General features: G+C 42.0%; 1 pseudogene; it reads right to left on the minus strand.

The window, feature by feature from the left end:
- Positions 1 to 18,539: 18,539 nt before the first annotated feature.
- On the minus strand, positions 18,540 to 19,157 carry LOC142842054 (ubiquitin-conjugating enzyme E2 R1 pseudogene; annotated as a pseudogene).
- Between the last annotated feature and the right edge of the window lie 1,385 nt (positions 19,158 to 20,542).

Raw genomic sequence — 20,542 nt, forward strand, 5'->3', positions numbered from 1 at the left:
CAAATTTTAGCCTGCACATATTTTTAACACACTGTAAATCATTTCAAATTTTTCTTTGTCTTTGATTCTCTCTTTACTCTATTTCTCTCTCTGTTTTTCTGACCACATGAGTCTTTCATTTACCAAGCAATCTCAGTAGGACTAAAGCCGGGGCTTTGCTGGCCAGATGTAGCCCATTCCTTAGCTTTCTGCCATCCCAACCTTGTGGCTGAGGTACCGAACCGAGCCGATTCAGTGCCACAAGTCTACAGTGTTTCAAGGTCCTTGCCATCAAAGAGGCTGCAACAGACAACACTCAAGCCCTCTTTCTGTAGCTGGCCCTCCTTCCTCAAACAGTCAGAGTTTGCCCAGGCAGGAGGGCCCAGAAAGCCGGCATTTTAAAACAACACAGTTTTTTTTCCTGCTACTGCTGAAAACATACAAGCATTCAGTTGGCTTTTATCAACACCATTTAAATGTTTTGTGGCAGGACCTCTTAAGGGCTGCAGGGTTTTGCAGCTGAAGCTGAGTCAGCAAGCCTCTTTTAGATGAGAGCCCTTGCTTTCTTCTAGCAAGCAGAGCAGACCGAGAAATCACTGCTACCAAGAAAACATGCTTTACTCTTTCCCAAGATTTCTCAGGCTTTCAGTGGATTCAGTTGTTTACAAGGTTGCAAGCCATTCTGTAGTTATTTGAGCAGCGAGGCTGTGTCCCCAGCACCACGGCTGAATGAAGGTTATGCCTGAAATAAATACACAAAAACTGTATTCTTTTAAACACTGCTGGCCCATTAGATTCAGCATTTTAACCCATTTCTAATAATCAGTGTAGTATAACGAGGTGCACTTACCAGGAAAAATTCAGCATGTCTGACATGGTGGCTGACTGCATCGACATCTGCCTCAGAGAGCAGAGCTATGGCATCTGCCGGGGAGAGGGGAGCATGGCTGCTCTGAGCTCACTACCTCTTCCTCCCAGCATTCTATTTTGTTTACTCCACCTACCTATGTTCTAACCTATCAGCTGAAGCGGATTCTTTCTTTAATTAATCAATAAACTTCTTCTGTCACTTTATCCTTTCAACAGCTTGCCCATATAAATCTCCCATGTGTCTTCTGTTGTATAATCTTTCATTTGTAAAGAACTTGCACTCTCAGGGGAGGATTTTTCTGACATCTCTGTGGATGGAGATCATATGAGGAAGATCAGATGAGCAACCATGACAACTCTAATGCTGTAGAGTTAGGTGGACCAGAGATTGATGGCTGACATTCCTGTGCTATGCATCAGATGCCCCTGAACTCTGGCCCTGTTGACAGACAGGCAGACATCAAGTTGGTCACACATACTTAACTCATTCAGGTTCACAGATACTGTAAATGGAGTTTTAATTCTTCTCCTAAACTAATAAAAAAAAACAAATAAGAGAAGAGAAGAGCCTGAAGTAAGGCCTCAAAATGGGTCATTTTGCAAAGGAAAGGTTACTTGCCTCCATGTATGCTGTCTCCCTTTCTTAGTCAAATCCATCCTTCCAGTGTCTAGCTAACAGCTAACCATAGGATTGAACCCAACTGCCTTTGATTTCTGAAATAAGTGCTGTCCCCTTAAGGTCTCATAACAGCACAGGAAGGTTTGTAAGACTGTCCCAGCAACAATTTAAAGCAATTCTAGGACACCAAAGATGCAGCAAATTTGGTTAATTGGTAATATAGATCGTTCTGATGGGACAAAATAATTTAGAATTAAAAAAAAAAACAGATTGGTGTACTCACGATGAATTTATGTGATATGGCACACACAGGCTTCTGGTTCTGAATACTTCATGCTCGGTGGGTTTTGGAGATGGTCGTGACCCTGAACCTAGCTGGAGGCTTTGGGGCCTTGAAAGGACAAGACTTAATATTTCAGGACATCCTTGTACTTGGTGCCCACTGTGTACTGATTTCCCTACAGAGAATGAGCACCATCTACTCCTGCTGCCATGCCTTCCCCACATGAACAGAGAGAAGACCCTATACACACAGGTCGCTTGTATGACATGTGAAGGCATAAGTCACAAACAAACTCCCACAGCAATTTAGAATTGTGATTAATAGAATGATTAGTTCTTGAAAGGGGAAAAACTTAGAGATCACAATCCCTTACAAAAGCCCTCTGCAGGATCAGAAAAGGAGCCTAGTAGCCGGAAGTGAAGCTCAAGCAAGAGATCAAGCTGAAGGTAGAAGTTGCTTTTTAAAAGAGAGAGAGACCACAACTCAATGGGCTGGTATCTCAGTGGCTATTCAGGAAACATCACAGAGAAAGGATCTGCTTCATGCATGAGAGTCACCGATGATTTCCCTTTAAGAAAAAAAACCATCAAAACTCCCAATAACATCATCAGCATTCAACAACATGTCTATGATTTCTTTGCCTTGCCTTTGATTGTGCAGTAAATAATGCTGATAGTTAATCTGTGCAATTAATGCAAATTTCCTTGTAACTGACTAGACTGAATTGACAGGTTATCTTAAACACAGCAGGGAGTCACTCTACGATGGAACTGGTTCATCATCACCTGTGTGACAGTGACATAATTAAGATCTTTCCTTTGTCTATAAATCTCATTATGTTCAACATGATATGTTGTCATACAGATTTTTTAGGGTTTTGTCCCACTGGTGGTTTCCTTGGTATGCTTACATAATTTTTGCCAGATCCAATCAGTTTTGCCATGCACTCTCAGCTCCACGTCATTGTGTTCCCCTTATGTTCCAGTCCAGGCATTTTAGACCTCTTGTAACTGTTGTAAGAGTATCTCATGTTCCACCTAAATGATTTAGGGTTTTATTTAGGCTGGGTTTTATCTTCCATCACTGAGTTCATTGACTTTCCTTGGGCGTAATTCCTGGGACACTGAGCCTAACTCCTGGGGGATTCCTCCAGTTATTTCTCCTTTCTTAGATAGTTTACACTCTCACTATTACTGTGAGAGTGTTTCTGTAGCAAATATTCTTCTCAAGATGAGAAGAAACTTCAATATTACAATCCATTTGTTATTGTGCTTTAAATACACACACAAACACACACAAGTTAATGCACATACACTGATGATATCTCAATTTATGGGGCCATTCTGGGGATGTCAAGATCGATATCTCTGAGTGGTTCTCAGAAGGCCATAGGGTGACCCTCTCTAGTTACTTAAGCAGGGAGGAGAAGTGGACCGCACTGTGACATGTCCCTAGGAACTATGTGTGCCTTGTCCCATAGTCAGACTGATGACTGACTATCTTGAAAACCACCATGGAACTTTTGTTTGGCAAATGATGGAGACCAAGTCAGGGTCAAAATCAGAAAACTAGATGGAGCTTCCAAGCTCCAGTGGAAGAGCAGATGGATGGAGAAAAAGAGCAAGGATGTCAGGAATATAAGGGCTTGGTCCACACTATGAGACACTGTGCCTGAACTAAGGGGATTTCAACTAATCCAGTGACCTGGGAATGAAAGAACATGGGATCAAACTGGAAGCTCTGAATGTGGCTGACAAGTGGGGCAGACGGAGAAGCCAAAGATAATGGCACTTGCAATTGTCTGCATATCATACACTGGCTTTTTGTGATCATATTGTTTGTGGATGCATACCTTGCTAAATCTGGATGGATGAAGGGTGGGCTTGGACTTCCCACAGCTCAAAGTACCCTGCCCTCTATTTGGACTGGTTGTTGAGTGGAGAGGTGTATTTGCGGAGCAAGAAGAATGTGGGAGGAGGAAGAGAAGTGGAAAGTTTGATAATTATTATTATGAAGTAATGTTAAAATCAATAGAAAATAACCAATCAGGACATTGGAGCTAGGAAAAAAAAATTCATGTGAGTTGTGGATTCAGACCTAAAATTATTTTACAGAAAAAAAAAACACATAAAGGGGTTGAGTTACTTGGAAAATATGACTCAAGTAATTGGGAAGAATATTGCGGTTTTTATTTTGGGTCTTCATGGGGCTGTATGAGCAGCATTTTAGGACCTGTATGGTGCATATTTCTGGGGGTAAGTAGGGAAGAAACCTGGCTAGGAGGAGTTTTATGACATAAGTAGAGCCTTGATGATGTCACAAAGCTTTGGTTGGGGGTGGCAACTCTGTTCCCCATGAAGCACTAGTCTTCTGTGAAGGTGGGCTTACTATCTTCACGGTGGCTGAAGAGGTCAGTTCAGCTCTTGGGCTCCACAACTGTTCAACCGAATTTCCAGAAGTTGGAATCTAGAGAGCCAAGATATTTTCTTTTGGTAAATATGTTTAGGAAGCAACTAGGACCTCTGTAGTCAAAGAAAGGTTTCTTTCAAATCTGCTCTGGGTCCAAAATTTATGTCGTTAACAGCTCCTATATTTGATAGCTGGGGGACGGTTAATGTCAGGTATTCTCCCCACTCTATCTTTGCTAAAAATGTCCAATTCCTCAGTCCACTTAAATGGCAAAGATCCTCTTTGTCCATATGTGTTTTAAAAGGTAATTATTTCTAATAGGTTCTGATGCACAGATTAATGTTTCTTTTTTTTGGCAGTTTGACTCACAGTACTCACTTCTCTAATGAAGATACAGAATATCATTATGTAATCAACCTGGATCTAGATCAGCAGACACAATAGAGAGAGCCAGTGGACTGGAGTGCCATGACCTTGGGCAGGTGGTTATAGATCAGCCAACTAACCAGTAGCTTGAGTGGTAAGGAGAGAAGTGGCTGTTCTTTGAATTCTTTGCCATCTGTTCAGATATTTCTTTCTCACTTTAGTTATAGGCAAAGCTTCCTCTCTCATTGATATAGTAAGTCAGGAAGTAGGTTTCTCAGTAGAGGTCAATTGCATTTTGTAGCAGGAATATGTCTCTGATACACATATACTGAGCTGTAGACAAGAGTTTGATAATTTTCCTATTAATTTCTTAAGAACATATTCCAATTATGTATCCAAATCTATTCAGCCCTGCCTTTTTCACCTGCTCCAAAGTTATTCCTAAAAAGAGCCTTGACCTCACATCCTCACCTTCTTATCCTTGCAGGCACTTATGGTGGAGGAAACCACTTTGTGTCTGATTTAAACTGAAGAGTTCTTCCTATGCAGAGATTGGCAGCTATGAAGCCCAAGTATAGAAACAGAGCCAAGAGACAGTGGAACAGGAGTGCTATGGCCTATCTCAGAAAGTCTCCCGCCATGATGAAGATGCCTCTTAGTATGAGTTGCATGCCACATCTCCAGAAGAAGAATGGGCCATCGCTCCAGAAGCAAAAACTTAGTAAGCCTTTTGAGGCCCTGGAGAATATTGTTGGCCGCAGAATTTCTCATGGCTGGTAGGAAGCCAATGAACCAGTCACCCATTGGAAAGCCATCATTCTAGATCAACTGCCAACATATCCCTCTCTCTATTTGTTGAAATATGATGGGATTGATTGTGTCTATGGCTTGGAGCTTCATAGTGATGAAAGGATTTTACCCTGCAGATCCTGCCTAATAATGTGCCATTTCCTCAGTTGACAGACACTCATCTCTCAAACACCATAGTTGGCAGAGCAGTGAAACATACATTCATGGGCACAAATGGCTCTAAGAATGACTGGAACGGGATGGTCCTAGAAGAGGTGCCAATCATGAAGACCTGGTTTTATATTACTACAAGAAAGATCCGGTCTTGTACATTTACCACCTCCTGGATGACTACCTGGAAGGCAACCTCCACATCATGCCAGGCTCTAAGGAAGAGTAAAGTGGCGTGGTCCCAGATGAGGTCCAGACCATAACGATCTGTTTCTACATTGTCAACGAGAATGATCCGGTCCTGTACCTTTACCACCATCATGATGATTCCATTGAAGGCAACCTCCACATCACGCCTGAATGTCCTCCAGTAGAGGTGACTTTGGAATTAGGCAGGGATTCCTTGGAGGGCAAAAGAGTGCAGTACAACAAAAAAGATGGAACCCAAGAGATAGGTAAAATTATTTGCCAAGTTCCCAACAAACCTTCTGTGTATTTCATCAAGTTTGATAATGACTTCCATATCTATGTCTATGATTTGGTGAAGATCTGTTAAAGTGAAATTCTCAAATTTTGAGGGGCAGACTTAATTCTCTCTTTGGGAATGTATTTTTTCAGAGATACCTCAGGTCTTCTATGAATCCTGGTATCTTTTCCAATGGATTATTCTTTCTCAAAGAATAAAAATTTGTTAACATGTTGTGTTATTTGGTCAATGATGGATTGTGTTTGGTGGATGGGGCATCACAGAAATACATGCCTCAAAACAAAGCAGGATTTATGGTCTTTTCCCCTTGGAGAGTAAAGGACTGGGGATGCGTGGTGTGGTAAAGGACAAGATGGCTGTCAAGGAAGCAGTGGAGAGGGGACAAAAAGTTGTATGATCTCGGGGCGGTATGAAGCTTGAGGGAAAACCATGTCAAATGGAAAGATGTGACTGATATCAGCGTGAGGTATTGGGACTTAAGAGGATAAAGAGTAGATTAATCAGGAAGGGACACAAATGTATACTCAAAATCAGAGAAAATTAGGTTTCATTTGATGAATGGTTTAATTCGTACTGGCTGTAAGTCAAAGGATGTTTGATCTCCACTAGAGCATCTTGATTAGTGAAAAGTGTCTCCGCTCAGTTGCTCTTCTCCAGTAAGTTGGACATCAAGCTACCTACTTAGTTTTGCCAGAATTCTGTCTGCCACCTACTTTGTCATGCCTGGATTCGGTATGCCTTGAACTCTCATAGGTCTTATCCATGCCATCCAACCCTTGTCAGTTCATTTAAATAATTGCCCTGCCATATCTGGAAAACAGTGTTCCCTTTCATTGATCATGTTCTGTAGTACTTGGGCTATAAAACTCATGAACACACTCACCCACACACAGGATAAACATGTACATATGATGCCCACTAGTGTGTGACATGCACACATATGATGAATGCACCGAACTCCATAATATCAGTAAAGTAGGGAATCCATGATGCTAGGTGGAGTCTGGCAAAGACCCCACACACCCATCAAACCGCCAAATACCAGTATGGTACTGATGTCTGACTCCCATCCTGTAAGGAACCTGCCATCCTGTAACTGGGCTATTTTTGGTTCCTTCATCTTCACAAACTTGGTTAAAATGTTAGAGTTGTCAAACTGGGAGTTAGGGTCCAGCATGTAGATCAGCTGTCCCAGGTCAGGTGATTTGGCTACAATTTGGGTGAGAAATTGTACCAGGGAATTCTGGTACACCCTCTCCTCTTCTTCTCCCTGTCCTCATCATCACTCTTGTGGGTGGGCCTGGAGCACAAAGAAGGTAAAATGGAATAAGCCTCCTCCTTAGTGGAAAACCTTGTCAATCCTTAATTTGACCTGACTCTCTGAGGGAATGCAGCACATTTTTTCCTACTAGGTCTCCTCATTCATTGGTTCACTCATTTTTCCAAGGAATGATTGAATTCATCCATTCTTCCTTGTCTCTCTCTCTTCTTTCTTCCCTTCTTCCATTTCCCCCTTGATTGTAGAAATTTGAGCAGCAGGGCTGCATCCCCATGGGGCCGCCTTGTAAGGTTATGCTCCAAAATAACAACACAAAACTATTCATTTCAACACTGCCTGCCCCATTATTTTCAGCCTCTTAACCCATGTCTAATAATGTATGTTGCAGCACGAGGTGCGCTTAGAAGAAAAGATTTAGCATGTCTGACCTGGTGGCTGGCTGTATCGCCATCTGCCTCAGAGTGCAGAGCTACCATTTCTGCCCATGGGAGAGGTGCATGGCATCTCTAATCTCAATTCCTATTCCTCCCAGCATTCTCTTATGTTTATTCCACCCACCTATGTTCTAACCTTTCAGGACAAACAGTTTCTTTATTTAATTAACCAATGACCTATACTCCATCATTACTCCTATTTCTGTTTAAACTAGAACGGAATTTTTAATTTTAACAAAGCAAAATTACATATAACAAAACAGTTATCAAGCAAGAATTACAGTTACAATATTTATATCTATTTTATCTTTTATCATAACAATGGAAAACTATAACTATCTATCTATTCTTCAACTCCATCAGAGACTCCAGAATAATACAGTATTACCTAAGCAAACAAAAAGTAAGCCATTTTCAAACTCTAGAAATGACAGAGACATCTCGCTGCCTGGACAGTCACCCAAAGTACCTCTGTACCGTTGGTGTTTCCATCCTCAGCCTACAGGCCCATAGTTTCCAGCAGACATTTCCATGAAGCAGGAAATTTCAAAGGCAGTCACTATCTGCTTGTCTTGAAGAATGTTTTGCTGACCCTTTCCTGAATCAGGAACAGGAAAAGATCATCTCACCTTTAGGCAAGTTCAGTAGTCCTCTCTCTGAGTGTTTTCTGTGTACAGTTTATGCAACAATCCAGGCAAGAGCAGTTTCTTCCCAAAATGGCTATCAAACTCCATAAGGATCCTCTTTGATGCACATCTTCTTCCTGAAGTAGATATGTGCTGCCAAGAGTAGAGTGTCTCACTGTCATGAAAAACCCTAAGGTACTAAAACATTAAATAGCCTATTTTGTAGTCTAGAGAGTTATGAATAATGCCTATCTGACTGAAATATATATATCTATGTAGCTAGAAAATCTAACTAACATGACTACAAACTTGACTATTATTAATGATTATCCATTAATAACCTATATACATTATATTTTTCAATGAACTACACAATCACAATACCTTAATTAAGATAAAAATCCATATACATATGACAAAATTGACCTAAAATCTCTATCAGTAAAGCAAAATCTATACTAATGCAAATATTCATATCTATATCACATCCCACTTTAAATGTAAAAGAACGTTCATAAGCCATATTTGGGAATGTGGGTGCAGTTTCTTCTCTCCAAAATGCTTCCTGCTGAATGGTGGCATCATTATTGATTTATCTCAGTTGGTAGTTGAGCGAAGCAATTTTTTAAAGGTGTTCACAGCAACCTTTAAGTAGGGCGTGGTCCATCCTACCATATTAGGATAGAGGCATCCACAGACTATCACCCTCTGTGAAAACAAAATAGAAACTCCTTTCCAAAGCATCATGTCCTTAGATCCAAATTTCAAAGTCAAGGCATTTTCAAAATATCTATGTTGGATTATTTCAGCAGCTTTTATAAAGAAACATCTTTTAGCAGCTATTGCTACTGCCTCAAAATTCAAATGATTCAAAAAGAGCATAATAGCATACAATATCAAAATTCGCTGTGAATTTTCCATCTTTGTGCGCTTCAATTTAACCTCTATTTTGTTTATTTTTCCTTTTTATTTTTTGCCTTTTGAGACAGGTTCTCTGTATCTTTGACCTGGAATAACTCTGTATACCTGTCTGTCCTTGAAATCTCAGAGATCTGCCTCTCTCTGCCTTTCAGGCATTGGGATTAAAGGTGTATGCTACATTGAACTCACATTGAACTCACAAAGATCTGTTTGTCTCTGCCTTCAAGGCACTGGGATTAAAGGCGTGTGGTACCTCACCTTGAAGGTACAGAGGTCAATCTCCCTCTGCCTCCCATGTGTTGAGTTTACAGGTGTGTACTACCACACCCAGCAACTCTCTTCCTTTTTTTTTAACTTTAAGAACTTCAAATTTTAGCCTGCACATATTTTTAACACACTGTAAATCATTTAAAAATTTTCTTTGTCTTTGAATCTCTCTTTACTCTATTTCTCTCTCTGTTTTTCTGACCACATGAGTCTTTCATTTACCAAGCAATCTCAGTAGGACTAAAGCCGTGGCTTTGCTGGCCAGATGTAGCCCATTCCTTAGCTTTCTGCCATTCCAACCTTGTGGCTGAGGTACCGAACAGAGCCGCATTCAGTGCCACAAGTCTACAGTGTTTCAAGGTCCTTGCCATCAAAGAGGCTGCAACAGACAACACTCAAGCCCTCTTTCTGTAGCTGGCCCTCCTTCCTCAAACAGTCAGAGTTTTCCCAGGCAGGATGGCCCAGAAACCCGGCATTTTAAAACAACACAGTTTTCTTCCTGCTACTGCTGAAAACATGCAAGCATTCAGTTGGCTTTTATCAACACCATTTAAATGTTTTGTGGCAGGACCTCTTAAGGGCTGCAGGGTTTTGCAGCTGAAGCTGAGTCAGCAAGCCTCTTTTAGATGAGAGCCCTTGCTTTCTTCTAGCAAGCAGAGCAGACCGAGAAATCGCTGCTACCAAGAAAACATGCTTTACTCTTTCCCAAGCTTTCTCAGGCTTTCAGTGGATTCAGTTGTCCACAAGGCTGCAAGCCATTCTGTAGTTATTTGAGCAGCGAGGCTGTGTCCCCACCACCACGGCCGCATGAAGGTTATGCCTGAAATAAATACACAAAAACTGTATTCTTTTAAACACTGCTGGCCCATTAGATTCAGCATTTTAACCCATTTCTAATCAGTGTAGTATAACGAGGTGCACTTACCAGGAAATATTCAGCATGTCTGACATGGTGGCTGGCTGCATCGACATCTGCCTCAGAGAGCAGAGCTATGGCATCTGCCGGGGAGAGGGGAGCATGGCTTCTCTGAGCTCACTACCTCTTCCTCCCGGCATTCTATTTTGTTTACTCCACCCACCTATGTTCTAACCTATCAGCTGAAGCGGATTCTTTCTTTAATTAATCAATAAACTTCTTCTGTCACTTTATCCTTTCAACAGCTTGCCCATATAAATCTCCCATGTGTCTTCTGTTGTATAATCTTTCATTTGTAAAGAACTTGCACTCTCAGGGGAGGATTTTTCTGACATCTCTGTGGATGGAGATCATATGACGAAGATCAGATGAGCAACCATGACAACTCTAATGCTGTAGAGTTAGGTGGACCAGAGATTGATGGCTGACATTCCTGTGCTATGCATCAGATGCCCCTGAACTCTGGCCCTGTTGACAGACAGGCAGACATCAAGTTGGTCACACATACTTAACTCATTCGGGTTCACAGATACTGTAAATGGAGTTTTAATTCTTCTCCTAAACTAATAAAAAAACCAAGATTAGGAGAAGAGAAGAGCCTGAAGTAAGGCCTCCAAATGGGTCATTTTGCAAAGGAAAGGTTACCTGCCTCCATGTATGCTGTCTCCCTTTCTTAGTCAAATCCATCCTTCCAGTGTCTAGCTAACAGCTAACCATAGGATTGAACCCAACTGCCTTTGATTTCTGAAATAAGTGCTGTCCCCTTAAGGTCTCATAACAGCACAGGAAGGTTTGTAAGACTGTCCCAGCAACAATTTAAAGCAATTCTAGGACACCAAAGATGCAGCAAATTTGGTTAATTGGTAATATTGATCGTTCTGATGGATCAAAATAATTTAGAATTGAAAAAAAACAGATTGGTGTACTCACGATGAATTTACGTGATATGGCACACACAGGCTTCTGGTTCTGAATACTCCATGCTAGGTGTGTTTTGGAGATTGTTGTGACCCTGAACCTAGCTGGAGGCTTTGGGGCCTTGAAAGGACAAGACTTAATATTTCAGGACATCCTTGTACTTGGTCCCCACTGTTTACTGATTTCCTTACAGAGAATGAGCAGCCATCTACTCCTGCTGCCATGCCTTCCCCACATGAACAGAGAGAAGACCCTATACACACAGGTCGCTTGTATCACATGTGAAGGCATAAGTCACAAACAAACTCCCACAACAGTTTAGAATTGTGATTAATAGAATGATTAGTTCTTGAAAGGGGAAAAACTTAGAGATCACAATCCCTTACAAAAGCCCTCTGCAGGATCAGAAAAGGAGCCTAGTAGCCGGAAGGGAAGCTGCCCTCTGCAGGATCAGAAAAGGAGCCTAGTAGCCGGAAGGGAAGCTCAAGCAAGAGATCAAGCTGAAGGTAGAAGTTGCTTTTCAAAAGAGAGAGAGACCACAACTCAATGGGCTGGTATCTCAGTGGCTATTCAGGAAACACAGAGAATGGATCTGCTTCATGCATGAGAGTCACCGATGATTTCCCTTTGAGAAAAAAACCCATCAAAACTCCCAATAACATCATCAGCATTCAACAACATGTCTATGATTTCTTTGCCTTGCCTTTGATTGTGCAGTAAATGATGCTGATAGTTAATCTGTGCAATTATGCAAATTTCCTTGTAACTTGCTAGACAGAATTGACAGGTTATCTTAAACACCAATGGAACTGGTTCATCATCACCTGTGTGACAGTGACATAATTAAGATCTTTCCTTTGTCTATAAATCTCATTATGTTCAACATGATATGTTGTCATACAGATTTCTTAGGGTTTTGTCACACTGGTGGTTTCCTTGGTATGCTTACATAATTTTTGCCAGATCCAATCAGTTTTGCCATGCACTCTCAGCTCCACGTCATTGTGTTCCCCTTATGTTCCAGTCCAGGCATTTTAGACCTCTTGTAACTGTTGTAAGAGTATCTCATGTTCCACCTAAATGATTTAGGGTTTTATTTAGGCTGGGTTTTATCTTCCATCACTGAGTTCATTGACTTTCCTTGGGCGTAATTCCTGGGACACTGAGCCTAACTCCTGGGGGATTCCTCCAGTTATTTCTCCTTTCTTAGATAGTTTACCCTCTCACTATTACTGTGAGAGTGTTTCTGTAGCAAATATTCTTCTCAAGATGAGAAGAAACTTCAATGTTACAATCCATTTGTTATTGTGATTTAAATACACACACACAAACACACACAAGTTAATGCACATACACTGATGATATCTCAATTTATGGGGCCATTCTGGGGATGTCAAGATCGATATCTCTCGAGTGGTTCTCAGAAGGCCATAGGGTGACCCTCTCTAGGTACTTAAGCGGGAGGAGAAGATGAACGCACTGTGACATGTCCCTAGGAACTATGTGTGCCTTGTCCCATAGTCAGACTGATGACTGACTATCTTGAAAACCACCATGGAACTTTTGTTTGGCAAATGATGGAGATCAAGTCAGGGTCAAAATCAGAAAACTAGATAGAGCTTCCAAGCTCCAGTGGAAGAGCAGATGGATGGAGAAAAAGAACAAGGATGTCAGGAATATAAGGGCTTGGTCCACACTATGAGACACTGTGCCTGAACTAAGGGGATTTCAACTAATCCAGTGACCTGGGAATGAAAGAACATGGGATCAAACTGGAAGCTCTGAATGTGGCTGACAATTGGGGCAGACGGAGTAGCCAAAGATAATGGCACTTGCAATTGTCTGCATATCATACACTGGCTTTTTGTGATCATATTTTTTGTGGATGCATACCTTGCTAAATCTGGATGGATGAAAGGTGGGCTTGGACTTCCCACAGCTCAAAGTACCCTCCCCTCTATTTGGACTGGTGTTTGAGTGGAGAGGTTTATTTGCGGAGCGAGAAGAAAGTGGGAGGAGGAAGAGAAGTGGAAAGTTTGATAATTATTATTATGAAGTAATGGAAAAATCAATAGAAAATAACCAATGAGGACATTGGAGCTAGGAAAAAAAAACATTCATGTGAGTTGTTGACTCAAACCAAAAATTATTTTACAGAAAAAAAAAACACATAAAGGCGTTGAGTTACTTGGAAAATATGACTCAAGTAATTGGGAAGAAGATTGGGGTTTTTATTTTGTGTCTTCATGGGGCTGTATGAGCAGCATTTTAGGACCTGTATGCTGGATATTTCTGGGGGTTAGTAGGGAAGAAACCTGGCTAGGAGGAGTTCTATGACATAAGTAGAGCCTTGATGATGTCACAAAGCTTTGGTTGGGGGTGTCAACTCTGTTCCACATGAAGCACTGGTCTTCTGTGAAGGTGGGCTTACTATCTTCACGGTGGCTGAGGAGGTCAGTTCAGCTCTTGGGCTCCACAACTGTTCAACCGAATTTCCAGAAGTTGGAATCTAGAGAGCCAAGATATTTTCTTTTAGTAAATATGTTTAGGAAGCAACTAGGACCTCTGTAGTCAAAGAAAGGTTTCTTTCAAATCTGCTCTGGGTCCAAAATTTATGTCGTTAACAGCTCCTATATTTGATAGCTGGAGACGGTTAATGTCAGGTATTATCGCCACTCTATCTTTGCTAAAAATGTCCAATTCCTCAGTCCACTTAAATGGCAAAGATCCTCTTTGTACATATGTGTTTTAAAAAGTAATTATCTAATAGGTGCTGTTGCACAGATTAATGTTTCTTTCTTTTGGCAGTTTGACTCACAGTACTCACTTCTCTAATGAAGATACAGAATATCTTTATGTAATCAACCTGGATCTGGATCAGGAGACACAATAGAGAGAGCCAGTGGACTGGAGTGCCATGACCTTGGGCAGGTGGTTATAGATCAGCCAACTAACCAGTAGCTTGAGTGGTAAGAAGAGGAGTGGCTGTTCTTTGAATTCTTTGCCATCTGTTCAGATATTTCTTTCTCACTTTAGGTATAGGCATAGCTTCCTCTCTCATTGATATAGTAAGTCAGGAAGTAGGTTTCTCAGTAGAGGTCAATTGCATTTTGCAGCAGGAATATGTCTCTGATACACATATACTGAGCTGTAGACCAGAGTTTGATAATTTTCCTATTAATTTCTTAAGAACATATTACATTTAGGTATCCAAATCTATTCAGCCCTGCCTTTATCACCTGCTCCAAAGTTATTCCTAAAAAGAGCCTTGACCTCACATCCTCACCTTCTTATCCTTGCAGGCACTTATGGTGGAGGAAACCACTTTGTGTCTGATTTAAACTGAAGAGTTCTTCCTATGCAGAGATTGGCAGCTATGAAGCCCAAGCACAGAAACAGAGCCAAGAGACAGTGGAACGGGAGTGCTGTGGCCTATCTCAGAAAGTCTCCCGCCATGATGAAGATGCCTCTCAGTATGAGTGGCATGCCATATCTCCAGAAGAAGAATGGGCCATCGCTCCAGAAGCAAAAACTTAGTAAGCCTTTTGAGGCCCTGGAGAATATTGTTGGCCGCAGAATTTCTCATGGCTGGAAGGAAGCCAATGAACCAGTCACCCATTGGAAAGCCATCATTCTAGATCAACTGCCAACATATCCCTCTCTCTATTTGTTGAAATATGATGGGATTGATTGTGTCTATGGCTTGGAGCTTCATAGTGATGAAAGGATTTTAAACCTGAAGATCCTGCCTAACAATGTGCCATTTCCTCAGGTGACAGACACTCATCTCTCAAACACCATAGTTGGCAGAGCAGTGAAACATACATTCATGGGCACAAATGGCTCTAAGAATGACTGGAACGGGATGGTCCTAGAAGAGGTGCCAATCATGAAGACCTGGTTTTATATTACCTACAAGAAAGATCCGGTCTTGTACATTTACCACCTCCTGGATGACTACCTGGAAGGCAACCTCCACATCATGCCAGGCTCTAAGGAAGAGTGGAGTGGCGTGGTCCCAGATGAGGTGCAGACCATAACGACCTGTTTCTACATTGTCAACGAGAATGATCCGGTCCTGTACCTTTACCACCATCATGATGATTCCATTGAAGGCAACCTCCACATCACGCCTGAATGTCCTCCAGTAGAGGTGACTTTGAAATTAGGCACGGATTCCTTGGAGGGCTAAAGAGTGCAGTACAACAAAAAAGATTGAACCCAAGAGATAGGTAAAATTATTTGCCAAGTTCCCAACAAACCTTCTGTGTATTTCATCAAGTTTGATAATGACTTCCATATCTATGTCTATGATTTGGTGAAGATCTGTTAAAGTGAAATTCTCAAATTTTGAGGGGCAGACTTAATGCTCTCTTTGGGAATGTGTTTTTTCAGAGATACCTCAGGTCTTCTATGAATCCTGGTATCTTTTCCAATGGATTATTCTTTCTCAAAGAATAAAAATTTGTTAACATGTTGTGTTATTTGGTCAATGATGGATTGTGTTTGGTGGATGGGGCATCACAGAAACACATGCCTCAAAACAAAGCAGGATTTATGGTCTTTTCCCCTTGGAGAGTAAAGGACTGGGGATGTGTGGTGTGGTAAAGGACAAGATGGCTGTCAAGGAAGTAGTGGAGAGGGGACAAAAAGTTGTATGATCTCGGGGCGGTATGAAGCTTGAGGGAAAACCATGTCAAATGGAAAGATGTGACCGCTATCAGCGTGAGGTATTGGGACTTAAGAGGATAAAGAGTAGATTAATCAGGAAGGGACACAAATGTATACTCAAAATCAGAGAAAATTAGGTTTCATTTGATGAAAGTGTTAATTCATACTGGCTGTAAGTCAAAGGATGTTTGATCTCCACTAGAGCATGTTGCTTAGTGAAAAGTGTCTCCGCTCAGTTGCTCTTCTCCAGTAAGTTGGACATCAAGCTACCTACTTAGTTTTGCCAGAATTCTGTCTGCCACCTACTTTGTCATGCCTGGATTCGGTATGCCTTGAACTCTCATAGGTCTTATCCATGCCATCCAACCCTTGTCAGTTCATTTAAATAATTGCCCTGCCATATCTGGAAAACAGTGTTCCCTTTCATTGATCATGTTCTGTAGTACTTGGGCTATAAAACTCATGAACACACTCACCCACACACAGGATAAATATGTACATATGATGCCCACTAGTGTGTGACATGCACACATATGATGAATGCACCGAACTCCATAATATCAGTAAAGTAGGGAATCCATGATGCTAGGTGGAGTCTGGCAAAGACCCCACACACCCATCAAACCGCCAAATACCAGTATGGTACTGATGTCTGACTCCCATCCTGTAAGAAACCGGCTTTGCCCTATGTACATAACACACATCCGATCCCATACGGGTCTGCCAGGTCCTCTAGCACAAGGTAATGCAGAAATTGATCAATTATTGATTGGTAGTGTGCTTCAAGCGTCTGAATTTCATAAAAAAACATCATGTTAATAGCAAAGTTTTGAAGAAAGAGTTTTCTATTACATGGCAACAAGCTAAGGAGATTGTGAAGAAATGCCCTACCTGCTCTTTCTATAACCAAACGCCACTGCCAGCAGGAGTTAATCCAAAGGGCACTCATAGAAATGAAATCTGGCAGATGGATGTGTTCCACTTTGCAGAATTTGGCAAATTGAAGTATGTTCATCACACCATCGACACTTATTCAGGCTTTCAGTGGGCAACTGCTTTAAGTTCAGAAAAAGCTGATTCAGTAATCACTCATTTATTAGAAGTCATGGCTATCATGGGTATACCTACACAAATAAAGACAGATAATGGTCCTGCTTATGTCTCTAGGAAGATGAAACGGTTTTTTGATCATTACAATATCAAGCATGTTACAGGTATACCATACAAACCTACAGGTCAAGCAGTCATAGAAAGATCAAATCAAACTATAAAGGATATGTTGAACAAACAGAAAGGAGTGGAAAACACCCCTAGAAATAGGTTACATAATGCTTTGTTAACCTTGAATTTTCTCAATGCTAATCAGAAGGGAACAACGGCTGCAGAAAGACATTGGATAATGGAAAAGTCTGCTGAACTAAATCAACCAGTTTATTTCAAGGATGTACTGACCTCACAATGGAAGCCAGGAGATGTGCTGCGTTGGGGAAGAGGTTTTGCTCTTATCTCCACAGGTGAGGAAAAATTATGGATACCGTCAAAATTAATAAAGGTTCGGTTTGAGGAAGGGAAGTCACTTGGAAAAGATAAATAACAATTCATTCACAAGGATGACCGACGTACAGATGGTAAGGATTACTAATAGGATGGGGGCAGGGTTCTTTTCTTATCTCCACAGGAAAATATTCATCTCCAAAGAATTTGAGGGACCCTGAATATTTAATTACTGATGGATGGAAAATAGTTACGACCCATTAAACATCAACAATAAAATTCTATACATATCGTAAGTATTGATTTCATATATATATATATATATATATATATATATATATATATTTATATGTTTTATTGAACACTTCTTTATAAATGTGTAGAGCTGGTTTTGGAGTTGGACTATGGCTCAGTCCTTCTTCAATTCCAAGCCTGTTGATAAGAGGTATTTCAAAGTTTCTGTCTCAGGTCAGGAGCCATGAAATGGGACAGAATAAGAATAATTTTATACTTGATAAACTTTCTTTGCCTTCCCTCACATCTGTGTCTTTCTTTATATGTCAGTATAAGTCCTTGTTGTTAATGTTTAAATTTCCCATAACAAGCAACATATTTTCCTACAGTAATTTTTGAAGTTTCCAGGATGAAGATGGGGCCCCACAACATCAACTCAATCTGGTTTTTATGACGTCATGAATTTTTTTTTTAAGCACTAATTTTAGACCTGTTTTTTGGTACCAACTGCAAGAGACAATTTCATATGATGCACATTTTTTTTTTCTCAGAAAGCCATTTTATTTGGGTTTCACACACACCAAAGCAGAGAGGAGGTGACTGTGGGGCTGGCCCTGCTTGGGCTGGGATGGAGTCTCTGCCTCCCCACGAGGCGGTTCCCAGCCTCCCAGGCTTGTCACCATCTGTGAGTTGAGTGGGGTATCTGCCAGGCACCACGGGGTAAGAGGACCTAAGGGTCATGGGACGGGAGCCCACATGGAACCTCGGTGAGGTAGTCTATCGCCTGAGGCCCACACGGGTCCTGCTGAGGTAAAATTTGTAAGTTTATTTCGGGGACGCGGGTCAGGACTCCTCGGTGCCAGAGTCGTCCTCTTCATCCCCAAAGCAGCTGTCGGCCTCCTCCACATCCCCGTCCTCATAGTAGTCATCGTAGAAGAGGTCCGAGCCCTCGTCGGGCGCCGGCGCCTTGGTCTTCACGCAGTACTCAGCCAGTGTGGTAGGCACCTTCACGCCATCACGCTCTGCGTCCACCTTGGTCCCCAAGACCTGCTTCCGAATGATGTCCGTGTACTCCCGGTCCTTTCCCTTGCTCTCCTTCCACTTTCTGTACATCACCGAGGCATCCACATTGGCGGGCGAGAAGGTGTTGGGCTCATTCAGCAGGGAGATCACACTCAGGAGGATGGTCCTGACATTCTGTGTGGGGTTCCACCGCTCTGAGGATAGCTCCCCACTCTGAGGGTCGTCAACTCAGAGCGAGTGGAGCCTTCGGGGTCCCCGGGTGGCGGGGGCGGCAGTGCAGAGGAGGAAGGCGGCGGCTCTCCCCCTGCCGGCGCGCGACCCGGTCCGTCCCGCGAGCTTGCGCCGGTCCCGCGGCCCGGCCCGGCCCCGGGCCCCTCCGCCGCCGCCGCCGCCACCGTCATGGCCAGGCAGCTGGTGCCCAGCTCGCAGAAGGCGCTGCTGCTGGAGCTGAAGGGGCTGCAGGAGGAGCCGGTGGAGGGCTTCCGGGTGACGCTGGTGGACGAGGGCGACCTGTACAACTGGGAGGTAGCCATCTTCGGGCCCCCCAACACCTACTACGAGGGCGGCTACTTCAAGGCTCGCCTCAAGTTCCCCATCGATTACCCATATTCCCCACCAGCCTTCCGGTTCCTCACCAAGATGTGGCACCCCAACATTTATGAGATGATGCACATTTTTGACAACGCTCTGGCCAGACCTTCTCGAAACACACAGAGACTAGTTATAATTTTCTTAAGTCAAAGGTTAATTTGGGAATTTTACCATCGTTTGCTTTCACAGGGGCCCCTAAGAAGAACGTCGCCCCCATGTCAGCTAGAAGCAATCTAAGAGGACGACGTCCCCTCTCCCAACAGAGTTTGCCCACAGGGTTAGGGACATCTTTTAGTGGTTGGTTTAGGAGTGAGGGGATGGGGAGATATTGTATGTAATTAGGGATAAAAAAAAGGGGGATTAACTGGGTTGATGGGATGATTGGTATTTGTGACTTACTGTTTTTAGAAAATTATGTTGGTACTGTTTCTTGTATATTGATATATTGAATATTGAATGTGAGTGTTCCTACCTCTATTTTGGTATAAGAGTATGCTTATATTGTATGGATACATCTATCATATCACAATGTACATTTCTACCTCTGGTACTATTTATGTAATAACATTGTTTACATTTGATAAGTAATGACATTGTTTACAGGTGAAGATCATTGTCTTCATACATTGCACAACTGTTTATTCCCTTAGTTTTCAAATTAGATAGGTATTGAGAATTACATGTTTGTCATATTATTTTTAGGTTAATCAGGTCTTTTAGATACATAGAGATTATTTTCAGTATAGATAGTATAATCTTCAGCCTCTTTGAAGAGCTGTAGAAAATGGCCTTTAATCTAACCTAGAATTCTGTGCCATCAAGACACAATTTACTCCTGGCAACACCACTCTACTCCCGAGAGAACGTTGAGCACCAAAGACACTCCACTGGGAGCTTGTCTTCCTGGCAGAACTGGCCTTTGGGTTAAGAAAAACCCATACCTCAACTACTGACTAAGATATAAACAGGATTGTCTTATCTTGCCAAGACAGGGTAGGATAATCCTAAGAAAGTTCCTTGCATTTGAGAATGGTATGTCAGTTATGTTAGGCCTTAGCCAAAGTTGGTTGACTCAACATTGCAAACGAGATTTTGGGTGATTGCCCAGGCAGTCAGTTGTCTCTGTCATTTGTTGCACATTTTGGATATCTCTTTTTTGTTAAGTAATATTTACTCCCTTCTCAGATCTTTGATG

This window comes from Microtus pennsylvanicus, chromosome Y (genome assembly GCF_037038515.1).
Source record: "Microtus pennsylvanicus isolate mMicPen1 chromosome Y, mMicPen1.hap1, whole genome shotgun sequence".
Taxonomy (NCBI): domain Eukaryota; kingdom Metazoa; phylum Chordata; class Mammalia; order Rodentia; family Cricetidae; genus Microtus; species Microtus pennsylvanicus.